The sequence below is a fragment of the Taudactylus pleione genome, unplaced genomic scaffold (genome assembly GCF_031769625.1).
Source record: "Taudactylus pleione unplaced genomic scaffold, aTauple2 ptg000201l, whole genome shotgun sequence".
NCBI lineage: Eukaryota > Metazoa > Chordata > Amphibia > Anura > Myobatrachidae > Taudactylus > Taudactylus pleione.
Window position 1 is genome coordinate 62,829,274 of NW_028284603.1, and position 27,822 is coordinate 62,857,095.

A 27,822-nucleotide genomic window follows, 5' to 3' on the forward strand; every position below is an offset into this window, starting at 1 on the left:
ACATCCCTGGCGAGTGCCTCTCTCTATGTAAAATGGGGATGACAAAAATCCGTTGCCCATCACCTGTGTCATAGGGTCAGAATATAAGTTAGATATCATGTGAATGAAGTCCTCAGGTGCCCCGAACCTCCGCAATGACTCATACAAATTGTCCCATGTAACTAGGTCAAAGGCCTTTTCGGCATCTAATTATAAAATTATATTAGTATCCAGGGGCGTATCTACCCATTGGCCAGGATGGCACTCGCCAGGGGCGGCGGCCAAAGGGGGGCGCCGCCCGGTGGTGTCACCTGCAGCTACGGGGTAGATACGACCCTGTAGCCGCCCGCCTGCACCGGCCAGGGGGAGGCTCCTCTGGGGCACTGAGGGTGCCAGACGAGGCCCACGATGCTGCGGCTGCCTCCAAGGGGGACAGAGCAGAGACGGAGGTGTTTTCAGGCGAGGGAGCCTGTGTGGGTATGCTGCAGGACCCGGAGATTGGATGCCCGGAAAGGGAGTGTTGGGAGGAGGGCAGCGGTATGGCTCTGACCCGGGACTCTGATAGCTGGAGCCTCGTTGTGTGCCAGGGGCTGGAGCTCCTCCATTGGAGGGCTGCGTCCTCCTATTCCTCGTCCTTTGTGGAGGAGCTGAGCGCAGAGCAGCTGACCAATAAAGTTTTTCTTTACACAAGGCATGCGTGGTCATGTTGTCACGTGCGCCACATTGCTGGCAGGAAGATACGGTAAGTATCTGTGTGGGCTGCAGGGGCTGGATATGGGGGGAGGAGTAGAAGGGGGATGCCTGGGGACACAAATGAGAGTTGGCTGGGGAGAGAGAAGGGGGAAAGGCTGTGAAGAATGAAGGGGGATGCCTGGGGACACTGAAAAGAGAGTTGGCTGGGGAGAGAGAAGGGGAAAGGCTGTGGAGAATGAAGAGGGGATGCCTGGGGACACTGAAAAGAGATGGCTGGGGAGAGAGAAGGGGAAAGGCTGTGGAGAATGAAGGGGGATGCCTGGGGACACAGAAGGGGTTGGCAGGGGACACAGAAAAGAAAATTCTGGGGACACAGAAAGTGGAAGGCTAATGGCTGGGGACACTGAAGGGGGATGGCTGAGGAGAGAGAAGGGGGAAAGGCTGTGGAGAATGAAGGGGGATGGCTAGGGAGACAGAATATAATTATTCAGAAAATTTGGAGGGAGGGGGGCGCTAGTCCATTATTTTGCCAGGGGCGCACAAACCCCTAGATACACCCCTGTTAGTATCTTGACCACCCGAGGACTCCACCCACTGCATGATTGACAGCACCTTTCTAATGTTTGCCACAGATTGACGACCATGAATGAATCCAGATTGATCTATGTGTATGATGGACGGCAAAATCAATTTAAATCTATTTGCCAGTATCTTCGTGAAAATTTTGTAGTCCGTATTAAGTAAAGAGATCGGACGGTATGAACGGTGGAGTTCTGGGTCTCGTCTCGGTTTCGGCAGGACACTTATTATAGCAGAATTAAAATATCTTGGAGGAATTCTACCAACTAGAATAGAATTATAAACTCTCATAAGGGTCTCAGATATCTTAGGGGATAAGATTCTGTAAAAATCATTCGAAAGGCCATCAGGACCTGGAGCTTTATTGGACTTTAAGGAAGAAATTACATCCGTGACTTCATCTATTGTCACCTGTTTCATCAATTGTGAGGCCTGGTCTGTGGACATAGTGGGGATATGTAGGTTAGACCAAAAAGCTGTCTTTCTGGACTCATCTATGCTCTCTCTAGAATATAATTGTGAATAAAATGACTTTAAACTATTTGTTATATCAGCATTGGATCTGACTAAAGTACCATCATTGCCTCTTAAAGCTTTAATAATTGTGGGTGGGTGATGCTCTTTTAGTAGATTGGACAATAGTCTGCTGGATTTATTTCCATGATTATAAAACCTAGATTCCTTAGTAAAAGTATATTTTGATTCCATTGAAGACATAATATTGTCAAACAATGTCTTCTGATGGTAATGCCTGTTTGGAAGCCGGGGTAGGGTTATTTTTAAATTCCTGATATGTGGAAGTGAGATTTTTCTGAGAGTCTAGGTACTCCGAGCTCAATTGTTTGTCTCTATTTTTGCAATAGGACATAATAACCCCCCGTATTACAGTTTTAGATGCCTGCCAGTATAAAAATGGATTACTATGTTCAAAATCTGAATTGGCATGTTTATAATCATTCCATGCTGATTCCAGCATGTTCTGGAACTTTATGGAGCTAGCTAAATAGGATGGAAAACGCCATTGGCGTATAGGACCTTTATCAGCTTTAACTGAAATTTTCATTCAACAAATGCATGATCAGATAAATGAATAGGTCCAATTACAGATTTTAACACCCTAGAGAATAAGCGATCAGAAAGCAAAAGGTAGTCAATGCGCGAAAGGGTACCATGGGCTGCAGACAGGCATGTAAATTCCCAGTCTACAGGATGGCACGCCCGCCACACATCCACCACTCCCAGCTGATCAGACACATACGAAATACCAATCTTAGGAGGGGCAGATTTTGTAGACGTAGAGTTTCTATCCAGCGCATTAAAGGCAACCAAATTGAAATCTCCTCCCAAAATAAGTGATGCATCTGAATATATATGTAATTTGGAAAGAATATGTAGAAAAAATTTATTGGTACGTATATTAGGGGCATAAAGGTTGCATAATACAAACCTAGAAGTATTAATTGACACATCCGTGATAACATATCTGCCTCGTGGATCAATAGTGGATGAGTGAATAGTGGTATGAAGGTTTTTATTAATTAGAATGGTTACACCCCTGGCTCTAGAAGAATATGTAGAAGAGGCCAAAACCGACCAACCCAGCATGTTTAATTTTGCCACCTCAGGAGGGAGAAGATGAGTCTCCTGCAGGAAGACCACATCTAATTTTAGTTTTTTCAGGTATATGAGGATCTTCTTCCTCTTAATCGGGGAATTGATCCCACCTACATTCCATGTGCCATATAGAAGATTAGTCATATTGGATCATACAAGTAATGGAACCACAGCTTATCTATATTTAGCAACATCACGCAGGGATCTGCCATATAACATGAGTTATAACACACATAAGACATGACACATGAGGGAAAAAATAAAAAGAATAAAAAAGGGGGGAGAAATAAAGAAGAAAACCATAAGGGTAGCAAGATACCCTAGAGAATAAACATATATGAGCTTCTAGCATGTCAGGACGCAGCAGCATCCACCAAAACATTTTTTAGGTATGCACTCAGCATACCCCGGCATAAGGAAACATTTAGATATCGTATGAAGTAACAATAACAGTAAACAACATTATCAATTCTTCAATCAAAGCATCTCCTTTTAAATTCGGTAGGAAAAACATAGCTATAACACTTAAATATATATGAAACAGCTAATGCCAGAAAAAAAAACCTATCTACACAGGTGTTATATACTAAATTAAATTCCAAAAACAGGAGATTATGAAATTGCGTAATAAACTGGAACACAGGAGACATTATTCCTCACGTGGTTAACCAGGTAAATTCACGGGTCATGGGTAGAAGTAGATGTCATTTCTTCAGATAGGAAAAGGTCTGCGTCAGCTACAGAGGTGAAGTCTTTAAAGGAGTCTCCATTGAATAATCGTAGCCTCGCTGGGTATAGCAGAGCAAATTTGCGGTTGGCTTTGTATAAGCGAGTACATAGCGGAGAAAAGTCTTTTCTTGCTCGCGTCACCTCTGCAGAATAATCTTGAAATATACAAAACTTCGAACCTTCCCATTGAAGATCGCCCTGTCTCCATGAGGCACTCCAAATGGCGTCTTTATGAAGAAAATTTAAACATCTAAGAATGACCACACGTGGTCTAGCATCTCTAGAGTCACGCATTGGGCCAATTCTATGTGCTCTTTCTATCACCATATCAGAACATATTTCTGCAATATTTAGCAGCTCAGGCAAGGAGGACTTCAGGAAGTGGGTCAGCTCTGGGCCCTTCAGGGACTCAGGTAGACCAGTGATGCATAGATTGTTCCTTCTTGATCTGTTTTCAAGATCATCAAGTTTATTCAAAACTTGGTAGTGGGATTTTTGTAATGAAGTGGTAGTAGTTTTCAGTTCTTCTATATCATGGAACATGGCTACTAATCTGTTCTCATTAGCCAGAACTATTTGTGAGATTTGCTTAATCTGAGATTTTATATCAGAAACAGCTTGTGATAGTTTAGCTGAGTGAGTGTCCATAATAGGGCCCATTGTCTCTTGTATTGCTTTAACTACCTCACGATATGTAACAGGATTATCCTGGATTTCTGGATCAGGAGATGTTGGCTGAGATGTAACAGAATCTGTTGAGACATCTGTATTAACATCTTGCATCTCAGAAGCCATATTGGTTTCAGTGTTCCTGTCACGATCCTGGCTAGTTTTTACCTTTTGTGACTAACCTCTGCCAGCTGCTCCATGGATCTGTGTTTGTAATTCTCCTGGGACATCTGCTCTGGCTGAATCATGCTGGAAGTACATCTCTGTGTGTGCAGGCTGCTCTCCCCCCACACTGATTAAACACCTGGACTCTGCTCTGTCTGTGAGCATTGCTAGTCTTAATTGGAATCACAGGTGTGGTCCTGATTCTCAAGAGCTGCAGAGATGTTTACTCCCTCTGCATGTTGGGCCTTGCTCCACTCTGAATGCCACTGCCAGACCACCTGTCTGTATCCACCAATCGCTGCCAGACTCTAGGTATATAAATCCTCCTCTAATAGCACTCAGTGCTTGAACATCTCATTACATTCCGTGGTGTACTACTTGTGCTATAGCTCTACCTCTGTGTTCGACTATGACCCAGGCTCCTGCTGGTTCCTAGACCAGTGCTATCCGTAAGCCGGCTGCGCTCAGCTATCCATGCTACCAGCTTCTCCACACGGCTCCAGGCCGCACCAAGTAGCTTCCACGCTACCAGCTTCTCCATACGGCTCCCAGGCCACACCAAGTAGCTTCCACTTGTGTCTACCCACGGCTATCCAGCCACTCCACGTAGCCACCCAGCTACCAACGTCTACCCACGACTTCCCAAGCCACAACAAGTAGCTTCCACGCTACCATCCATCTACAAGCTCATCCACTGGTATCCCGACCAGCTCAGTCAGCCTACCTGCCGGTCCCAGTGCGGTCCCTCCAAGTTCCTTCTGGTCTCATTCCTACGTCTCCTGTTTCCAGTTCCAGTCACTCATCACCAAAGGCAGTTCTCACTGCTACCCACTTCTTATAATAAAAGAGCTATTCATGTTAACCATGGTTCCAGTCCGGCCGGCCTCCAGTGATTCCAGTTCATCACCTGATACAGGTAACTCGCTAGCACCAACCGTGACAGTTCCTCTTTTCAGATCGAGACCTCTGTTGTTTGGACTGTTTGAGTTGCCTCTGGGAGAGACCAGATCTCTCCATCTGGTATCAGGCCTTTATCTTTTCCTGGCACTGTAATCTGCACTGTGTTATATGCTGCCTTTATTGTCACTTTAAAATGGATGCCGGGGTAGCAGTATGATTCTATTATCAGGCAGCCATCTACCTGAGAATATGTGGGGCTATATTTTGATCTAGACTTACAGGTAGTGCGTTTTAATGTAATATTGCTTTATATATTGGGTAAACACCGGGGTTTGTTTTCGGCCAGAGGTGCACAGCAATCAGTGAGCAAGGTCAAAATCAAAATGGCGCCCGGAGTACGCAGGGGCTTTTTCCCAGGAAGCCCTCCTGTCTCCGTACCTTGTATGCCGCGTATTGTAATGTGGAGGCAGAGACCCGACCAGCGGCGTCTCCGCGAGCCGCGGAAGTCAGCAGTTAGCCGGAGATGGAACTGCAGCAGTGCCCCACGGCGAGCAACGGCTTCTCTTCAGCAGGCCGGGAGGTGAGTGTTGCCGCCGCGTTCCTGTTCACCGCGCCTATAGAGCCAGAAGCCCGATTGGCAGTTTAAGGCTCTGCCCTTGGGGTTCAGGTGGTGTTAGGGCAATAGGACTGTCCTAAGAGCGGGGATAACACGGCGTGAGATGATTTTTTAGAGCTGTATACCACGGAGCTCCAGCGCCATGCCATGTGTGTTTTTTTAATCTAGTGCATTATTTTTAATGAGGGACTTTGTGTGTGTGTGTATGCGCAAATCTGTGGTTTGATATTTCATGAGGGAGAGGGAGTTATCATATTTGAGGTACAGCTTGTAATTAGGAGTGTGGGTGGGTCATCTCTGTGGTAGGAAATTTATAATGGAGGTTTGGATCAGGTGAAATCTGGGGTCTAATGTAAAAGGGGGGGGGGGCAGATTTTTTATGAGCAAAGAGAGGCGGCCAGATTGTGGATCTGGGTTTATGTCTAATTATATAGAGGTCACTGTTATTGAAGTGAGGACAGAGCATAGTTTCTTTGTTGTCAGATGGGGCTTGTCGGTTATGTATTTGTTTATAGCTCTTTGACATAACAAGTATTTTCTATGGCTATTTAAAGCACACCTACATTAGATACAGCACGCCTCTGAGGAAATTATTATGTTATTTTGCCGTCGCAGTCATTTGGTAGAAAATCGGGGGACACATGCTTGTGTTTGCCCCCCAGGCTTAAAGTTGCCAGCCCCTGATGGGATAGGAGGGGGTTGTCCTGCTGAAAGGTGAACCGTCGCCCCAGTCTGAGGTCAAGAGCGCTCTGGAGCAGGTTTTCATCCAGGATGTCTCTGTACATTGCTGCATTCATCTTTCCCTCTATCCTGACTAGTCTCCCAGTTCCTGCCGCTGAAAAACATTCCCACAGCATGATGCTGCCACCACCATGCTATACTGTAGGGATGGTATTGGCCTGATGATGAGCGGTGCCTATTTTCCTCCAAACATAACGCCTGGAATTCACGCCAAAGAGTTCAATCTTTGTCTCATCAGACCAGAGAAATTTGTTTCTCATGGTCTGAGAGTCCTTCAGGTGCATTTTGGCAAACTCCAGGCGGGCTGCCATTTGCTTTTTTTTTTTATTAAGGAGTGGCTTCCGTCTGGCCACTCTACCATACAGGCCTGATTGGTGGATTGCTGCAGAGATGGTTGTTCTTCTGGAAGGTTCTCCTCTCTCCACAGAGGAATTCTGTAGCTCTGACAGAGTGACCATCGGGTTCTTGGTCACCTCCTTGACTAGGGCTCTTCACCCTCGATTGCTCAGTTTAGACGGCCGGCCAACTCTAGGAAGAGTCCTGGTGGTTTCGAACTTCTTCGATTTACAGATGATGGAGGCCACTGTGCTCATTGGGACCTTCAAAGCTGCCAATATTTTCCTGTACCCTTCCCCAGGTTTGTGCCTCAAGACAATCCTGTCTTGGAGGTCTACAGACAATTTCTTGGACTTCATGCTTGGTTTGTGCTCTGACATGCACTGTCAAGTGTGGGACCTTATATAGACAGGTATATGCCTTTCAAAATCATGTCCAATCCAGTGGCAAATGCAGGATTTCCAGAGGGGGCTTTCCAAAGGCTTAATTTTAGAGCGAGTGTGGCCTGTCAATGAAGAGGGCAGAATTAGTACTTAACCAGCTTTAATAAGCATCAAACAAAGTGTATTGTGTGCATTAATTCCAGCATATACAGGACCAGTGATCACAGTAAACCATTAGATGCGCCAGTAAGCCAACCTGCATGAGCTGAACGCATTTATTTTAGATGTGGGCACCATTCCAGACTATTGGAGCAAGTCCGGGAGCCTGGAGGAGCAGTAGAAGAACCTAGCACTGCCCTGGTCATACTGTATATGTACATATTGGGCTCTATAGCAGTGCATCTCTAATGGTGCATGTTTTCCAGATCTTCTAGTTGGTGCACAGGTTATTTATTATTGGCTGATACATGTTAAAAGATCCACAGGTGGTGCTAATTATTTCATTTGTGATACTGAGAAGAACATGTAGCACTAGTAACAATCTATTATACTACTATTTCTATTGTGGTCATGGTGTGGGCTGGGGAGGGAGGTTTCCAGGCAGACGGAACCCCCCCCCCCCCCCACGATTGCCTATGCAATCGACGGATTTTACCACAGGTGAACTCCAATTAAGCTGTAGGAACATCTCAAGGATGATCAGTGGGAACAGGATGCACCTGAGCTCAATTTTGAGCTTCATGGCAAAGGCTGTAAAAACTTATGTATGTGATATCTTATTTTATTTTAATAACATTTGCAAAAATCTAAAAAAAAAAAAAAACATTTTACATGTTGTCATTATGGGGTATTGTGTGTAGAATTTTGAGGACAAAAATTAATTTATTCCATTTTGGAATAAGGCTGTAACATAACAAAATGTGGAAAAAGTGAAGCGCTGTGAATACTTTCCGGATGCACTGTACAACAAGATTAGTGACCAAATAGAACTAATCTTAGGACACACAGGGATTCAGATAATGGACTATTATTCCAGAAATCAAGCAATGTACAATGATCAGTTGTTGATTAAGTTGTTGATGGCTGTTCTGGGCCCTTTTCATGGTAATTGCTAGCGGAGGATAAACTTCATAACTAAATCCTGTATCATCAATGGCAGTTCTCACTGGTACACAATTCTTATGCAATAGAGCTATTAACGACATCCATGATTCCAGTCAAGCCGGTCTCTGCTGAATCCAGTTCATCACCTGAGTCAGGTAACTCCCAGACACCAATTGTGACATGTTTTTGGTGATACAAAGAAAAGGTAATAGCGCTACACAACTCAATGACATGTAGAACTCATGCATATGGTATTATACAGACAATAAATGTAATGTTATTAAAAATATTAAAAATACATTGACAGTGTCAAAAAATGTATGTAAATATATAAATCACAATTAACGTGACATAAAAACATCAAATCTCACCCACAACCTCAATGCCATTGGGGCCTGTTCATATACAGCAAATTTATGGGGGACACAGGAGTATCAACTAAATGGATATCCACTGGATGTTTATCCTGTATGCCGCTAGAGGAGTTTCCCTTGAATAGATGTTGAAGCAAATTGAATGAAAGGGTCCTCAACCTATGCGGTGCCCACAGGCGACAGGAGTTCCGATATAGCTGGATGTATGTCCTGGTTGCAGCTAGAGGGGTGATCCTTAGAAATGTGATGAAACAATTCAAGGTAGATGGGTCCTCAAAAATTGCGGTATCCACAGGCAACAGATGTCCCGGTATGACTTAAATGTTGAAATCCTCCTGATTAGTCCTATTGTCCCGAAAAGCTGGTATAAGGCCAAATGGATCCGATGTTGGAAGGATAAAGATAGGCAGAAGGTGTGGGTGAAAGTCCCTATGTAGTCCTCATCATCCTAATTGGTTGAAGGGAATTCCAAAGGGGCAGTTCCTGCGTTTGAAAAGAAATTGCATTGAAGAAGATCATCTTAAAACACAGCTAATGACTATGGCCCTCATTCAGAGCCACTCGCTAGCGGCAGTACGCTCGTTCCGAGCGATGTTCGCACATCTGCGCATGCGTACGGTTTTTAGTACGCATGCGCGAACCAGTCAGTGCGGCCGAAAATCGTTGGTACGCAATATAGCGAGGGCCTGCTATTTTGAGTGACAGAATGAGGCGTATGTGGGTGGTAACAGGGGAAGGTGCTTGAAAACGGGGAGTGGAGATCCGAACGCAAGCGTGCTTAAAGGTCAAAATGGGCGTTTTAAGGGAGTGCATAATTAATACAGCAGCGTCATTGACCACGTCACTTGGTTTTTTTTAACTCAGAACTGCTCGCAAAATAGCGGTTGAAAACACCAACCACAAGAATAGCGAGCAGTTCATACGCTGTACGATGTACTCGATTAATCTAATAAATAGCGGACATGACGTATGGTGCGTGCGGCCAGGGGGCGTTTTTATCAAATAAACGAGCGTATGTTTTGCTCGCTCGTTCAGACTTAGAGGTGGGAACAGACTGCAATTTGCGAACGGATCATTTGAATAGCCACCCCTTGTTTTTGAACGAACGACCACAAATAGCGAACGGCTCTGAATCAGGCCCTATGAGTGATAGATTCATTAAAAGGGGCTATAAAATAGAATCCATCAAAGAGGCTGAGAAGGAGGTTTTAGAAATGAACAGAGATCAAATTATAGGAAGACATGAAGATAAAGGACATAAGAAACTACAACAAAAGAACATCGAATGGGCTTTTATTACAGGATTTAGGGCCTGATTCAGAGCCGGACGCTCTGACCAGGGCCCTCCTCCATGAAAATGGAGCGGCCTCCTGGCCGCTCGCATAGCTGTGGGTAACCACCCACAGCATATGCGAGCGGCCAAAAAGATGGTCGCGATGGTCTTGACCATCGCGACCATCGGACTTGCGACGGAGACCCTGCGTTAGGGTCTCCCTGCCACAAGCCCTGGAGTGATTTTGGCTCTATCAGAGCCAAAATCACTCCCACTGACATCACTAGTGATGTCAGTGGGGCCGGCTTCAGACGGTAGGCGTTCCCATGGGAACGCCTCCGTCTGGCAGGCACGCCCCCGGCACGCCCACCAAAGGGGGCGTGCTGTCAATCAACATCGACATCAACATTGACTGCTGTCAATCAACACCTTTGGTGCGCCCCCTTTGGTGCGAGACCCAGAGCGATGGTGAGCCCGTCGCTCGCCGGGTCTCGCGCATGTGCACGACGGAGTTCCCTCTGTCGTGCGCATGTGCAGTGGGGAACATCGACCCGCTTGCAAGCGTACTGCCGCATTCGAGCGGGTCTGAATGACCCCCTTAGTTCGGATTACAGAAATATGGAAAAAATTGTTAAAAAACATTGGGGGATTTTACTAAAAGACCCTATTTTGAAAGAGACTATACCGCCTAAACCTATGTTCATTTATCGGAAGGCACCTAATTTAAAAAATACCTTGGTAAGAAGTGCACTTCCAAATAAAATATTGAATCCTCTACGTACAAAAGGGTTCCACAGATGCGGAATTTGTGCGGCATGTAAGACTATTCCCTCTTCAGAAAGCAAGATTTTAAATTTTACAGTAAAAGGAAAAGAATATAAAATAGAGGGATTCATTACTTGTCACATAACTAATGTGATATACCTAATTGAATGTAGATATGGTCTCTGTTAAATAGGACGGATCTCGAGAGCATTAAAGACGAGATTGTCAGAGCATCTGCGTAACATTAGGAATGGTTTAGATACACACACCTTATCCTACCATTTTAAAACTGCTCATAAGTGTTCAAATAAAGATATACCGTATATACTCGAGTATAAGCCGAGTTTTTCAGCACATTTTTTGTGCTGAAAAAGCACCCCTTCGGCTTATACTCGAGTCATGCCCGCATGGTACGCTGCTGAGTAGCGTACCATGCGGGCCGCGGTGCAGACTGTGTCACTGTGACACAGCCTGCACCGCGTGTGTAGCGCTGACCGGACGGAGTTCGGTCAGCGCTACACACTGCCAAACACACAGCCGCCGGAGCCGGCAGCTATGTGTTTGGTGTAATCAGCAGCCGCTGAGAGTCTGTCAGACTCTCAGCGGCTACTGCTGCTCCCACTGCGGGAGCCATCTTCCGGCTCCCGCAGTGGGTAATGGGAGAGACGTCGTCATGACAACGTCTCTCCCATTATGCAAAGCGGCGGAGGAGCCTGTAGCAGCGTCGGGACCAGGAGCGGGGTTACAGGTAAGTGGTTTTTTTTTACATTTCTTTCTACTGGGGGGGCTACTACCGGGGGGTACTACCAGGGGGGGATATCGCTACTGGGGGCACTACCAGAGGGGGTGGATTAATAATGGGGGAACTACCAGGGGGGGATGTTGCTACTGGGGGCACTACCAGGGAGGGGGGAATACTGGGGGCACTACCAGGGGGCATGTTGCTACTGGGGGCACTACCAGGGGGGGTTAATACTGGGGGCACTACCAGGGGGGGATATTGCTACTGGGGGCACTACCAGGGGGGGGATTAATATTGGGGCACTACCAGGGGGATGTTGCTACTGGGGGCACTACCAGGGGGGGGATTAATACTGGGGGCACTACCAGGGGGGGATATTGCTACTGGGGGCACTACCAGGGGGGGTATTACTACTGGGGGCACTACCAGGGGGGGATATTACTACTGGGGGCAATACCAGGGGGGATTACTACTGGGGGCACTACCAGGGGGGGATTACTACTGGGGACAGTACCAGAGGGGGGATTACTACCAGTAGCTGCTGCATTTCCCACCCTAGGCTTATACTCGAGTCAATAAGTTTTCCCAGTTTTTTGTGGTAAAATTAGGTACCTCGGCTTATATTCGGGTCGACTTATACTCGAGTATATACGGTAGTTAAATTTTTAGGAATACAAAATATAAAGAGCAACTAGAAAGATAGGGATCTAGAGGGAAACCTTGCTAGGGCTGAGATGAGGTGGATTTTAAACTTGACACATTAACACCTGGTGGCCTCAATGCCGATTTCGAATTGAAATGGTTTTTTATAATTTTTATGTATTTATGTATGATTTTAAGTATTATATGCCGAGTGTATTTCCATGTCATTGTTAGATAAGTATATGTATTATTATTGTATTTCCGGATTGCGTCCCATCACTGTGTGAGCGCATACCGGACTTGTACTTCTGGTCTGTATAATTTTGCGTCCCACGAGTGTGGAACACATAACCGGAAGTTTCGGCAGTGAAGCACTTCCGGCAAGCGAGGATGAGATGATGAGGTTCACCTCTATTCAGCCAGACGTGGAACGCAAAGCCGGAAGTTATGAGTTGTGACGCACTTCCGGCTAGCGAGTAAGACATGCTGAGGCTTCTCTCTGTTTATTTAGACGCCAGACTACCGTTTCAGGAGCTGGTGTCTGGACATAAGTGGGAGAGGCCAATTGTATTTATTGAAAGTATTTTATTATTAGTTATTTTACTGGATTTCATGTTATTTCCGATTGTGATGTAACTTCCGGTCGCGAGCACATGACCGGCTATTTTGGGTATATAAGGGGCATGGGATGCATTATTAAGGAGACCTTGAGAAAGACATTAGATCGAAACGCGTTGGTCAGAGGCCTTTTTGTGCATCAATTTGGAGAGCATTTGGACTGTGGACATTACATCTTAATTAAGGTACCAGGTGTGTTCCTTGGAGACTGTTCCGGAATGTCTCTAAGCTAGCATGCCTGTCAAACAACTGTACCTGGATATTTTGTGATTTTCCCCATCTCTGAAGTTTTCCAGATAAGGCTATAAAAACTTTTATATTGTGTTATTTTATACACATTCATTAAAGATTGTATAGTGTTCATTGGACAGTCTTTGGAAAATTTTTTGGGAATAATCTACTTAAAGAAACCTTGATGTGTTTGAACCATATTCGTTTGAAGTAAGTGTTGGTACGTGATCATCCTGATAAAGATATCGTTATATGAGTTACCCCTGTCTGTTTTATGTGAGTAGGGTACGTTCTTTGTGAATTCCTGATATGTCAACTATACAATCCCTGAGAGTTTGTGTTTAAAAGAAACTGCTAGATGTTTCATGCCACACTAAATAGAAGTCAGTGTGGTACGTTATCCCACTATCTTATTGAAAAATACACTACGAATCCCCTGTAGCAATCATCTCTGCGAAGAATTTTATTTTGCACAATTCTTTGGAAAACTATTCTACACATGTGTTTTTTTCTTTGTCCTTTTTTTTGTTTTATACACTGAATGTTTGAAGAGGATCCTCCGAAGAAAAAAAAAAAGTGACAAGCGATTTAAGGACTACCTTTCAGCTTAAGTATATTATTGTTGATTAGCGCTCTTATGACATTATCTATATTCTATTTTATGTAATTCTTTTTTCTTGTATTGGGCAAGATAAGATAAAGTTTTAGAGCCGCTGTCTTTTTTGAAATATGCGCCGTGAGTGTCCCAATAGGACTTCAAACGTTTCTATATTAGTAGCTGCTTGGCAAGAACTACTCATTTCAGCGCCTGTTTTTTTACCTATTGTTGGTATTTTTTCTCTATGTTTTTGGTGATGTTAATAAAATACTTTATTGCACAAAAATAAAAAAATCCCACATTGACGACATTAAATCGTTGGAACACATAGCTGACAAGTGGGCAGAATGTGGAGATGACAGCTTTTCTGTAGTATGTGCTCAAGGAGATTGTCTGCTTCCATATTCTATGGACAACCAGCTACTGTATGATCAGCTGTACATTCTAGTGTGCGTCTTTAGGCATCACTAGTATAGTTCACTGTCAGTGTATTGATGGTATTGCCAATCTTAATACACCATGATACTGTCATGCATGAAAAAACTGCATTGCTGCTATTCCATTCATTCATTCATTCATTCATTCATTCATTCATTCAACCATTCAGCACCCATGTTCTCACAGTTAAAACCTGTTGTTCTTGAATTTTACACATGATCCATTGTCCTTTTTGGTTGTTATAGTTTAATGCACATGTGCACCAAACTCCTTAAGTGATGGAAAACATTCCACAGAGATGTGAGGAGTTGTAGTACCAGTATTAGGTATGAATGGCCAACGGCCATCAATGGTTGCCCACCAATGGTAAATGGTTTTACCATTGATGGCGGAGGACCAGATAGCTTTCTGCAATCGGCACAATGGTTTTATTTTCATGACTGAACTGCGGAGCAGATCTACAAGGCTGTAGCCAGTAGCCCTGCACTGCGGTGCCAGCTCGAGCCAAGCGGCTTGCAATTCAACTACACACACTAACACAGTTAGTCAATGTGTGTGAGGTGTGCCAGGATGGGCTAGCTGCCTCACTGACTTGACACTGGCTGAGCTCAGATGTCAGTCAGCTGTCTAACGCTTGCTCCAACTCACTCACAAACTCCTGACTGAGGGCCTGATTCAGCAAGGAACGCAGTTGCAAAGACACACACAATTGATCGATTGTTTCGCTCTGCGCATGCTTATGCACCACAGTGCCTGTGCGCAAACTAGCAGTTGCGATGGAAACTGCGTTTGCAAAGGCTACGCAGACCCATAGCAGAGTAATAGACAGGAAGAGCCAATTGTGGGTGGTGACGGGGAGTGGTCGGGCAAACGCAGGCGTGCCAATGTGGTTCAACGCCGTTGCATGGGCGTGCATAAATTAGCCACTGCAGTACCAGACACTGCCTGAGGTCGCATAGCGTACGCAGAAGTTAGCAATTCCTAAGTGAGGTCTGGGGTTCCTTAACTGTGCACATGGGTCCAATGTTACTCGATGTTACCGATTGTTTCGCTATGTTTTCCTAGTATATGGATGTGAGTAAGGGGAAGTGGGCGTCCTTATGCCAGGCTGCGTACGCAATGTAAATGCACACATTTAAATAGCACAGCTGATATTAGCAACGCAGTTGAGTGCGTATAAGCAGAATAGCGATCCATGCTGAATCAGGCCCTGAAGCGGCAGTGCACCGCATGAGAGGAGGAAACTTGCCCTGCTCATTCTGTCTCTGACATCAGCATGGGACAACTGTCTTCTATCACTGGTACAACATTTCATAGTTTCATACAATCGATGGTGCATTACATTTTTACCATTGATGGCAACCATCGATGAAGGACACAACGATTCCCTAATAGTAGGTACAGATTAAGAAAAATGGATCCCACCTACAATGACATCATCTCACATACTGAGAGTACATTTAGTACACACTGAGAGTACATTTATCAAGGCATGCATGGAGTAAACAAATCTCTCATCTCCATATTTGCCGTCAAATGGCAGCCGTCCATTGAAGGGCGCTGCCAAAGAATTATTCTGGGCATAGAAAGGGTGTGCGTTAGGGGTGAGCGGGTTCGGATTTCTGAAATCCGAACCCCCCCGAGCCCCCCCGATCCGAGTCCGATCCGAGTCAGGCTCGACTTTTCCCGCCTGACTCGGATCTGAAATCGAGGCAAAACGTCATCTTCCCGCCTTCCGAGTCTCGCGGGTTTTGGATCCTATATAAGGTACACACGTCGGCGCCATTTTCTCACTCGGCTGTGGACAGTGAAGAGGGAGGGTGGGAGTTAGGGCTGTGTAGTGTAGTGTAGTGTAGTGCTGCTGTTGTCCACTACTTCAAAGTCCATAGGGGCTGGCTGTGTTGTGCTGTGCTGCTGTTGTTAATAGGGGCTGTGTCCACTACTTCAAAGTCCATAGGGGCTGGCTGGACTGTGTTGTGCAGTCAGTTCTCCATAGGGGCTGTGTCCACTCCAAAGTCCTGTGCAGTGTCCCAGTCCTAAAGGAGTGCTGTAGTGTTGTCCAGGGGGTGCTCTGTCCATCAGGGGTGCTCCCCCCAAGTGCTAAAAAAATAATATATTTTCTGTGTTTGTGAATTGTGTGCGCAGTAGCCGCACGTGCATCAACAAAGTAGTGCCAAGCGTGCGCCTGTGTCATAAGTAAAGGGCCGGCTGGCTTGACCGTTAAGGGTGCTGTAACCCCCGAAAGTACACTCCAGTCCAAACCAAAAAAAAAATTATTTTCTGTGTTTGTGAATTGTGTGCGCAGTAGCCGCACGTGCATCAACAAAGTAGTGCCAAGCGTGCGCCTGTGTCATAAGTAAAGGGCCGGCTGGCTTGACCGTTAAGGGTGCTGTAACCCCCGAAAGTACACTCCAGTCCAAACCAAAAAAAAAATTATTTTCTGTGTTTGTGAATTGTGTGCGCAGTAGCCGCACGTGCATCAACAAAGTAGTGCCAAGCGTGCGCCTGTGTCATAAGTAAAGGGCCGGCTGGCTTGACCGTTAAAGGGTGCTGTAACCCCCGAAAGTACACTCCAGTCCAAACCAAAAAAAAAATATTTTCTGTGTTTGTGAATTGTGTGCGCAGTAGCCGCACGTGCATCAACAAAGTAGTGCCAAGCGTGCGCCTGTGTCATAAGTAAAGGGCCGGCTGGCTTGACCGTTAAAGGGTGCTGTAACCCCCGAAAGTACACTCCAGTCCAAACCAAAAAAAAATTATTTTCTGTGTTTGTGAATTGTGTGCGCAGTAGCCGCACGTGCATCAACAAAGTAGTGCCAAGCGTGCGCCTGTGTCATAAGTAAAGGGCCGGCTGGCTTGACCGTTAAAGGGTGCTGTAACCCCCAAAGTACACTCCAGTCCAAACCAAAAAAAAAAATATTTTCTGTGTTTGTGAATTGTGTGCGCAGTAGCCGCACGTGCATCAACAAAGTAGTGCCAAGCGTGCGCCTGTGTCATAAGTAAAGGGCCGGCTGGCTTGACCGTTAAAGGGTGCTGTAACCCCCGAAAGTACACTCCAGTCCAAACCAAAAAAAAATTATTTTCTGTGTTTGTGAATTGTGTGCGCAGTAGCCGCACGTGCATCAACAAAGTAGTGCCAAGCGTGCGCCTGTGTCATAAGTAAAGGGCCGGCTGGCTTGACCGTTAAAGGGTGCTGTAACCCCCGAAAGTACACTCCAGTCCAAACCAAAAAAAAATTATTTTCTGTGTTTGTGAATTGTGTGCGCAGTAGCCGCACGTGCATCAACAAAGTAGTGCCAAGCGTGCGCCTGTGTCATAAGTAAAGGGCCGGCTGGCTTGACCGTTAAAGGGTGCTGTAACCCCCGAAAGTACACTCCAGTCCAAACCAAAAAAAAATTATTTTCTGTGTTTGTGAATTGTGTGCGCAGTAGCCGCACGTGCATCAACAAAGTAGTGCCAAGCGTGCGCCTGTGTCATAAGTAAAGGGCCGGCTGGCTTGACCGTTAAAGGGTGCTGTAACCCCCAAAGTACACTCCAGTCCAAACCAAAAAAAAAATTATTTTCTGTGTTTGTGAATTGTGTGCGCAGTAGCCGCACGTGCATCAACAAAGTAGTGCCAAGCGTGCGCCTGTGTCATAAGTAAAGGGCCGGCTGGCTTGACCGTTAAAGGGTGCTGTAACCCCCGAAAGTACACTCCAGTCCAAACCAAAAAAAAATTATTTTCTGTGTTTGTGAATTGTGTGCGCAGTAGCCGCACGTGCATCAACAAAGTAGTGCCAAGAGTGCGCCTGTGTCATAAGTAAAGGGCCGGCTGGCTTGACCGTTAAAGGGTGCTGTAACCCACAAAGTACACTCCAGTCCAAACCCAAAAAAAAATTATTTTCTGTGTTTGTGAATTGTGTGCGCAGTAGCCGCACGTGCATCAACAAAGTAGTGCCAAGCGTGCGCCTGTGTCATAAGTAAAGGGCCGGCTGGCTTGACCGTTAAAGGGTGCTGTAACCCCCGAAAGTACACTCCAGTCCAAACCAAAAAAAAATTATTTTCTGTGTTTGTGAATTGTGTGCGCAGTAGCCGCACGTGCATCAACAAAGTAGTGCCAAGCGTGCGCCTGTGTCATAAGTAAAGGGCCGGCTGGCTTGACCGTTAAAGGGTGCTGTAACCCCCGAAAGTACACTCCAGTCCAAACCAAAAAAAAATTATTTTCTGTGTTTGTGAATTGTGTGCGCAGTAGCCGCACGTGCATCAACAAAGTAGTGCCAAGCGTGCGCCTGTGTCATAAGTAAAGGGCCGGCTGGCTTGACCGTTAAAGGGTGCTGTAACCCCCAAAGTACACTCCAGTCCAAACCAAAAAAAAAATTATTTTCTGTGTTTGTGAATTGTGTGCGCAGTAGCCGCACGTGCATCAACAAAGTAGTGCCAAGCGTGCGCCTGTGTCATAAGTAAAGGGCCGGCTGGCTTGACCGTTAAAGGGTGCTGTAACCCCCGAAAGTACACTCCAGTCCAAACCAAAAAAAAATTATTTTCTGTGTTTGTGAATTGTGTGCGCAGTAGCCGCACGTGCATCAACAAAGTAGTGCCAAGAGTGCGCCTGTGTCATAAGTAAAGGGCCGGCTGGCTTGACCGTTAAAGGGTGCTGTAACCCACAAAGTACACTCCAGTCCAAACCCCAAAAAAAATTATTTTCTGTGTTTAGCCGCACGTATATATCAAATCGATATAACATAAATGGAGGACCAAACTTTCTCCGATAAAAATAAAATAGAGAAAGATCAAGAACCACTTCCTCCTAGTGCTGAAGCTGCTGCCACTAGTCATGACATAGACGATAACATGCCATCAACGTCGTCTGCCAAGGCCGATGCCCAATGTCATAGTAGAGGGCACATACAATCCCAAATGGCAAAGTTCAGGAAAATGACCTTGAAAAAGACATTTAAATCAGCTGAAGAGAAACGTAAACTTGCCAATATGCTATTTACGACACGGAGTGGCAAGGAACGGCTAAGGTCGATCCCTAGTATGTTCATGACTAGTGGTTCAGCTTCACATGACGATGGAAGCACTCCTCCCACTAAAAAAATCAAAAGAGTTAAGCTGGCAAAAGCACAGCGAAGAACTGTGCTTTCTAAGAAGATATCACAAATCCCCAAGGAGAGTCCAAGTGTGGTGGTGGTTGCGATGCCTGACCTTCCCAGCACTGGACGGGAAGAGGTGGCTCTTTTCACCATTTGCACGCCCCTTGCAAGTGCTGAAAGGAGCACCCACAGTCCACTTGCTGATATGCAAATTGAAGATGTCACTGTTGAAGTACAACAGGATGAGGATACTGGTGTAGCTGGCGCTGAGGAGGAAGTTGGCGAGGAGGATTCTGATGGTGATGTGGTTTGTTTAAATCAGGCTCCGGGGGAGACAGTTGTTGTCCGTGGGATGAAAAAGCCCATCACGGTCATGCCTGGGCAGAAGACCAAACATTCCACCTCTTTGGTCTGGCAATATTTCTATCCAAATCCAGACAACAACTGTCTTGCCATATGTACCATATGTAAAGGTGAAATAAGTAGGGGTAGGGACGTCAACCACCTAGGAACATCCTCCCTTATACGGCACCTGCAGCGCGTTCATAAAAAGTTACTGTCAAGTTCAGAAACTTTGGCTCAGACCGTAAGCAGTCCAGGGACACCTAAATCCCGTTGTCCTGTTGTATCCAAGCGCCTGCAAACCACACCGTCAACTCCCTCCTCGTCAATTTCCTCCTTAGTCAGGATCGGAAGTAGTCCTGCAGGCCATATCACTGGCATGACTGACTCTCCTATCCGGGATTCCTCCGGAGGATCCTGCATTGCTACGCCTACTGCTGCCGCTGCTGCTGTTGCTGCTGCTGGGAGTCGTTCATCATCCCAGAGAGGAAGTAGGAACACCACTACTTTTACTAAACAATTGACCCTCCAACAGTCCTTAGCGAGGAGGATGAAGTACAACAGCAGTCATCCTGAAGCAAAACGTATAACTGAGGCCTTGACTGCTATGTTGGTGTTAGACGTGCGTCCGGTATCCGCCATTAGTGCAGTGGGATTTAGACAATTGATGGAGGTAGTGTGTCCCCGGTTCCAAATCCCGTCTAGATTCCACTTCACTAGGCAGGCGATACCGAGACTGTACAGAAACGTCAGAAAAAGTGTCCTCAGTGTCCTGAAAAATGCCGTTGTACACAATGTCCACTTAACCACGGACATGTGGACAAGTGGAACAGGGCAGACTAAGGACTATATGACTGTGACAGCCCACTGGGTAGATGTATCACCTTACGCAGCAACAGCAGCAGCGTCACCAGTAGCAGCATCTCAGAAATGCCAGCTCGTTACAAGGCAGGCTACGCTGTGTATCACCGGTTTCAGTAAGAGGCACACCGCCGACAACCTCTTAGAGAAACTGAGGGAAATCATCGCCCAGTGGCTTACCCCACTTAGACTCTCCTGGGGATTTGTGATATCTGACAACGCCACCAATATTGTGCGGGCATTACATCTGGGCAAATTCCAGCACGTCCCATGTTTTGCTCACACAATAAACTTGGTGGTGCAGAATTTTCTGAAAAGCGACAGGGGCGTGCAGGAGACGCTTTGGGTGGCCCGAAAAATTTCTGGCCACTTTCGCCATTCAGCGACTGCGTGCCGAAGACTGGAGCGCCAGCAAACACTCTTGAACCTGCCCCGCCATCACCTGAAGCAAGAGGTTGTGACGCGGTGGAACTCAACCCTCTATATGCTTCAGAGGATGGAGGAGCAGCAAAAGGCCATACAAGCCTATACATCCACCTATGACATAGGCAAAGGAGGGGGTATGCACCTGACTCAAGCGCAGTGGAGAATGATTTCCGTGTTGTGCAAGGTTCTCCAGCCCTTCGAACTTGCCACACGTGAAGTCAGTTCAGACACAGCCAGCTTGAGTCAGGTCATTCCCCTCATCAGGCTTTTGCAGAAGCAGCTGGAGAAAGTGAAGGAGGAGCTAAGACGGAGCGATTCCGCTCGGCATGTGGGACTTGTGGATGAAGCCCTTCATTCGCTTTGCCAGGATTCCAGGGTGGTCAATCTGTTGAAATCAGACCACTACATTTTGGCCACCGTGCTTGATCCTAGGTTTAAAGCCTATGTGGTGTCTCTCTTTCCGGCCGACACAAGCCTGCAGAGGTGCAAAGACCTGCTGGTGAACACACTGTCAGCTGAAGCGGAACGTGACACGTCAACGGCTCCTTCTTCATTTTCTCCCGCAACTGGGGCTGCCAGGAAAAAACTTAGGTATCCTAAGCAACCCGCTGGCGGTGATGCAGGGCAGGCAGGACCAAGTTTGGACATCTGGTCCGGACTGAAGGACCTGGCAACAATTTCTGACATGTCTACTGTCACTGCATATGATACTGTCACCATTGACAGAATGGTGGAGGATTACATCGGTGACAGCATCCAAGTAGGCATGTCAGACAGTCCATACCTGTACTGGCAGGAAAAAGAGGCAATTTGGAGGCCCCTGTACAAGCTGGCTCTATTTTACCTGAGTTGCCCCCCCTCCAGTGTGTACTCCGAAAGAGTGTTTAGTGCAGCCGGGAACCTTGTCAGCGAAAGGCGTAGGAGGTTGCTTCCACAGAATGTGGAGAAGATGATGTTCATCAAAATGAATTATCAGCTCTTCCAGGGAGACCAGCCTCCAGAAGGTACAGAGGGACCTGTGGTGGTGGATTCAAGTGGGGACGAGTTAATACTTTGTGAGGATGAGGATGTACACACTGAAGAGGGTGAGGAATCGGTGGATGAGGAGGATGAGGATGACATCTTGCCTCCGTAGAGCCAGTTTGTGCAGGGACACATTAATTGCCAGCTTGTTTTGTGGGGGCCCAAACGAACCAATCATTTCAGCCACAGTTGTGTGGCAGACCCTGGCGCTGAAATGATTGATTTGTTAAAGTGTGCATGTCCTGTTTATACAACATAAGGGTGGGTGGGAGGGCCCAAGGACAATTCCATCTTGCACTTCTTTTTTTTCTTTGCATTATGTACAGTTTGGGGCCTAGTTTTTCTAACTGCCATCCTGTCTGCCACTGCAGTGTCACTCCTAGATGGGTCACGTGTTTGTGCCGCCCACTCGTGTCGCTTAGCATAGTCATCCAGCTACCTCGGTGCAACCTTTTGGACATGAAAACACTATTGTGAGGTGTGAGGTGTTCAGAATAGACTGGAAATGAGTGGAAATTAAGGTTATTGAGGTTAATAATAGCATAGGAGCAGAGAAACCAACAAATTCTGTGATTTTAGCTGTTTTTATGCTTTTTAAAAAAAAAATACAGATCCAAAACACAAAACCCAGAACCCAAAACACGGAAGGGTGGTTTTGGCAAAACCAATCCAGATCCAAAACACGAAGAAAGATCCAGATCCAAAACCAAAACACAAAACACGAAAAGTGGCCGGTGCACACCCCTAGTGTGCGTGCATAGCTAGGATATTAGTCATTACCATACGGCCTGTTGCATTACTCCCTTCTATTCTGTCTGCACTATAATTCTCTGCTGAGGTGTAGATGCTCCATCTAATTTTTTTTTTCCATTAATCTCCTGTTGTTCAAGTATTCTTTTCTTCTCCCATCCTTTATTTTTCTTCTTTTTTCTCCATCTTGCTTTTTCTGTTTGCCATCTTGTTTTGTCTTTTTTATTCTGTTTATACTGAGACATGATGCCTCTTTAAACTCAAATTGGTTGAAAGCTGCAACCAGTTATAGTACAGTGGGAAAAATGCAAAATCACGCCACATACATGAGAAGTGGTGGTAAAAGATTAGAATGTTTCCAATCACTCTCTAAATTGAAGCTTTGAATAAATCCGTGCCAGGAATGGGACAAGGGATCAAGAGGCAGCATTGCAACATTTAACACTTAACAATGCTGCCCCAACCTCTGAAAAGCAGAGAGCGATAGCATCTTCTTACCATGCCTAAGAATGTGCTCTGTCATTTTATTGTGGCTGATGTTAGATGAACTCTCAAGTTGTGAGGTCCCTGCTCTCTCAGTCTAACCGGGGCCCGATGTAGGCACCAAAATTGTGCCAACCTCCCCTATTGCTATTATGATCTGCTCCTGTTGGTCCTTCATCTCCTGGGTGGTAGCAGCTGTTTTGTATGGGGTATCTAGCTGTATTTCCTCCAGGAGGCACACTAAGTGGAGAGGAGGTGAGCAATTCTGGTGGCTACTCCACCCACTCCTGCTGTGGCTTATTTCTTCACATCTAGGAACATTAGAGAGAAAAAAAAATGTAATTTCTATAATTATTTGTAATTATTTTATTATCAACTTCCTGGATGCCTATGCAGGCCATTGAGCTCCTCTGAGAGCTGCAAAAGGCACTTGGACACTGGTGTGATCCGTGATCTTATTATTATTATTTTATTATTACCAGTTATTTATATAGCGCACACATATTCCGCAGCGCTTTACAGAGAATATTTGGCCAGTCTCATCAGTCCCTGCCCCAGCGGAGCTTACACTCTATGTTCCTTATCACATGCTCACACACATACATACACACTAGGGTTAGTTTGTGTTGGGAGCCAATTAACCTACCAGTATATTTTTTAATCTTATCTTTCAGTCGCCTCATGAAATCCTGACAGAAAAAAAATCCTGAAGCTAAATCTATACTAATATTATAAGAACGTTCTGTGTGTCTGTCTGTTTGTTCCAAGTTTGTGCAAATACTACTAAACCTATATTCATGAAACTGCATTATTTTGTAGTGGAAACTCCTAGAAATAACCTGCACTCGATTCGTCAAGTTAAAGCTGAGCAATAACAAAAAAAAAATGTTATTGAAACTATCAATGCAAGACATAGGGTGAGGGGTGAGAGGTGCTATGGGCCCGCGTTCACTTGAATAGGATAGGCTACATAGTGATATATCGGAACCAATCTATTGTGATGAATCACCAGCCCAAGTTCATTAGTGTATGTCGTACTCTTGCGTTACCGAGGCCTCAGGAGATAGAATCCACACACACAGTCAGTTTGGTGTTCAAGATCCGTCTGGCTATATTTTTGGATCACACAATAATATAAAGCATAGCATTCTTGTAATTGCAACATATCAGAATATTCACACATTATATCTCACTACAGCAGTCTTTGTTAGACATTATTATCTTATACATGATGGAAAGAACTGTTGGGGGGATAAGGGAGGTGAGCACACTTACATGGGAGTATATAATACACATTCTATTCATGCTTATCTTAGAATTAGAACACATCTGCTGAAGTCAAGGTTCTTCAGCTCAAAGCTCTGCAAAAATCATTCTTTGTAATTTTACATATTTAAAGCTTATGAATACTTAAAAGACACACACCATCTTGTGACAAGATGGAGTCTTAATGTGTGGATAGCTCAATAACAGATTTATCAGTTTTCCCATCTTTTATTCATAACTTTACTCTATACTATCTACCTAAGAGGAACACGAACTTGCTATACTAAGTATAGGTACATTTATGCACAAGTCCCATCTACAGGAACCTATACATAGGATTACGCATTGTTCCATTCCCCATAAAACAAGTCCATGGTCCTCAGTCTCTAATTGTCTTTTGTTCAGTCCATCTTGTCATGAATATTCAGGGAAAGGATGATAATCTTGCATTGTCCACATGTTTGCTTGTTATCCTCAATGAGACTGGTTCCACAAATGGTACAACTTGGAATGTTGTCTTAGGCACAGATGCTATCATAGACTTGAGTCATCATCAAGGCCTTTAGTGTATTTTCTGGAGAAACAACAGTCAAGTGTAAATAACTTCTTAATCAGAAAACTAGCAAATTTTATAGCAATCTAAATGATTACAAACAAAGCTAAACCTTTATCAATATTTGAAAAAATTCCTGATATCCATCTACTAAATTCACCAGACCATTTAGCTGGGTTTAATTAGGAAAACCATTCATTATCATCAAGATCATACTCTGGATTACCATGTGTTTTTCTAAACTGGTCTTTCAGTTCCTTGATTTTCTGCACGTGTCCATGTATCAGGTCAGAAAAGTTATCAGCTATATACATTACATCAGGTTAGTCTCACTATAAGACACATATCTTATTAAGCAGCTGTAAGGTACTCAAGGATCAGTCTAAACTGTCCTATAACCTTTACTCTAAATTGCAGTTCATTAGAGATCATCTTAAGTACATCAAATATTTCATTTGCAACACTATTAATGAATTTGGCTTAAAGCTTCTATATTGTGAACATACTATACATTGAGTCTAGATATTGTTACTGCTTCATCTCTTCATATAAAACTATATATACAGTTACTCAGCTTAATACTTGTGATAACAACTTAAAGTTTTAAAGCTAAAATAAAACTTATAACAAAGCAAAGCAAAATATACATTTCCACAAGCTTTTGTCAGGCTTGGGGCCTAGGAACATGTATTTATTCACAATATCAAATTACTCCAACTCCCCTAGGATGAAGACTTTGCAATCAGAGACATATATTCAGGTGTCCTTCCCATGAAGTTTCATTGAAATAAATGTATTCACCTGGGGAGGGAGGTTTCCAGGCAAACGGAAACCCCACCTACGCTTGCCTATGCAATCAATGGATTTTACCACAGGTGGACTCCAATTAAGCTGTAGGAAAATCTCAAGGATGATCAGTGGGAACAGGATGCACCTGAGATAAATTTTGAGCTTCATGGCAAAGGCTGTAAAAATTATGTATGTGATATCTTATTTTTTTTTTATAAAATTTGCAAAAATCTAAATGTTGTCATTATGGGGTATTGTGTGTAGAATTTTGAGGACAAAAATGAATTTATTCCATTTTGGAATAAGGCTGTAACATAACAAAATGTGGAAAAAGTGAAGCGCTGTGAATACTTTCCGGATGCACTGTACAACAAGATTAGTGACCAAATAGAACTAATCTTAGGACACACAGGGATTCAGATAATGGACTATTATTTCAGAAATCAAGCAATGTACAATGATCAGTTGTTGATTAAGTTGTTGATGGCTGTTCTGGACCGTTTTCATGGTAATTGCTAGCGGAGGATAAACTTCATAACTAAATCCTGTATCATCAAAGGCAGTTCTCACTGGTACACAATTCTTATGCAATAGAGCTATTAACGACATCCATGATTCCAGTCAAGCCGGTCTCCGCTGAATTCAGTTCATTACCTGAGTCAGGTAACTCCCAGACACCAATTGTGACATGTTTTTGGTGATACAAAGAAAAGGTAATAGCGCTACACAACTCAATGACATGTAGAACTCATGCATATGGTGTTATACAGACAATATATGTAATGTTATTAAAAATATTAAAAATACATTGACAGTGTCAAAAAATGTATGTAAATATATAAATCACAATTAATGTGACATAAAAACATCAAATCTCACCCACAACCTCAATGCCATTGGGGCCTGTTCATATACAGCAAATTTATGGGGGACACAGGAGTATCAACTAAATGGATATCCACTGGATGTTTATCCTGTATGCCGCTAGAGGAGTTTCCCTTGAATAGATGTTGAAGCAAATTGAATGAAAGGGTCCTCAACCTATGCGGTGCCACAGGCGACAGGAGTTCCGATATAGCTGGATGTATGTCCTGGTTGTCGCTAGAGGGGTGATCCTTAGAAATGTGATGAAACAATTCAAGGTAGATGGGTCCTCAAAAATTGCGGTATCCACAGGCAACAGATGTCCCGTATGACTTAAATGTTGAAATCCTCCTGATTAGTCCAATTGTCCCGAAAAGCTGGTATAAGGCCAAATGGATCCGATGTTGGAAGGATAAAGATAGGCAGAAGGTGTGGGTGAAAGTCCCTATGTAGTCCTCATCATCCTAATTGGTTGAAGGGAATTCCAAAGGGGCAGTTCCTGCGTTTGAAAAGAAATTGCAGTGAAGAAGATCATCTTAAAACACAGCTAATGACTATGAGTGATAGATTCATTAAAAGGGGCTACAAAATAGAATCCATCAAAGAGGCTGAGAAGGAGGTTTTAGAAATGAACAGAGATCAAATTATAGGAAGACATGAAGATAAAGGACATAAGAAACTACAACAATAGAACATCGAATGGGCTTTTATTACAGGATTTAGTTCGGATTACAGAAATATGGAAAAAATTGTTAAAAAACATTGGGGGATTTTACTAAAAGACCCTATTTTGAAAGAGACTATACCGCCTAAACCTATGTTCATTTATCGGAAGGCACCTAATTTAAAAAATACCTTGGTAAAGTGCACTTCCAGATAAAATATTGAATCCTATACGTACAAAAGGGTTCCACAGATGCGGAGTTTGTGCGGCATGTAAGGCTATTCCCTCTTCAGAAAGTAAGATTTAAAATTTTACAATAAAAGAAAAAGAATATAAAATAGAGGGATTCATTACTTGTCACACAACTAATGTGATATACCTAATTGAATGTAGATATGGTCTCTGTTATATAGGACGGACCTCGAGAGCATTAAAGACGAGATTGTCAGAGCATCTGCGTAACATTAGGAATGGTTTAGATACACACACCTTATCCTACCATTTTAAAACTGCTCATAAGTGTTCAAATAAAGATATAGT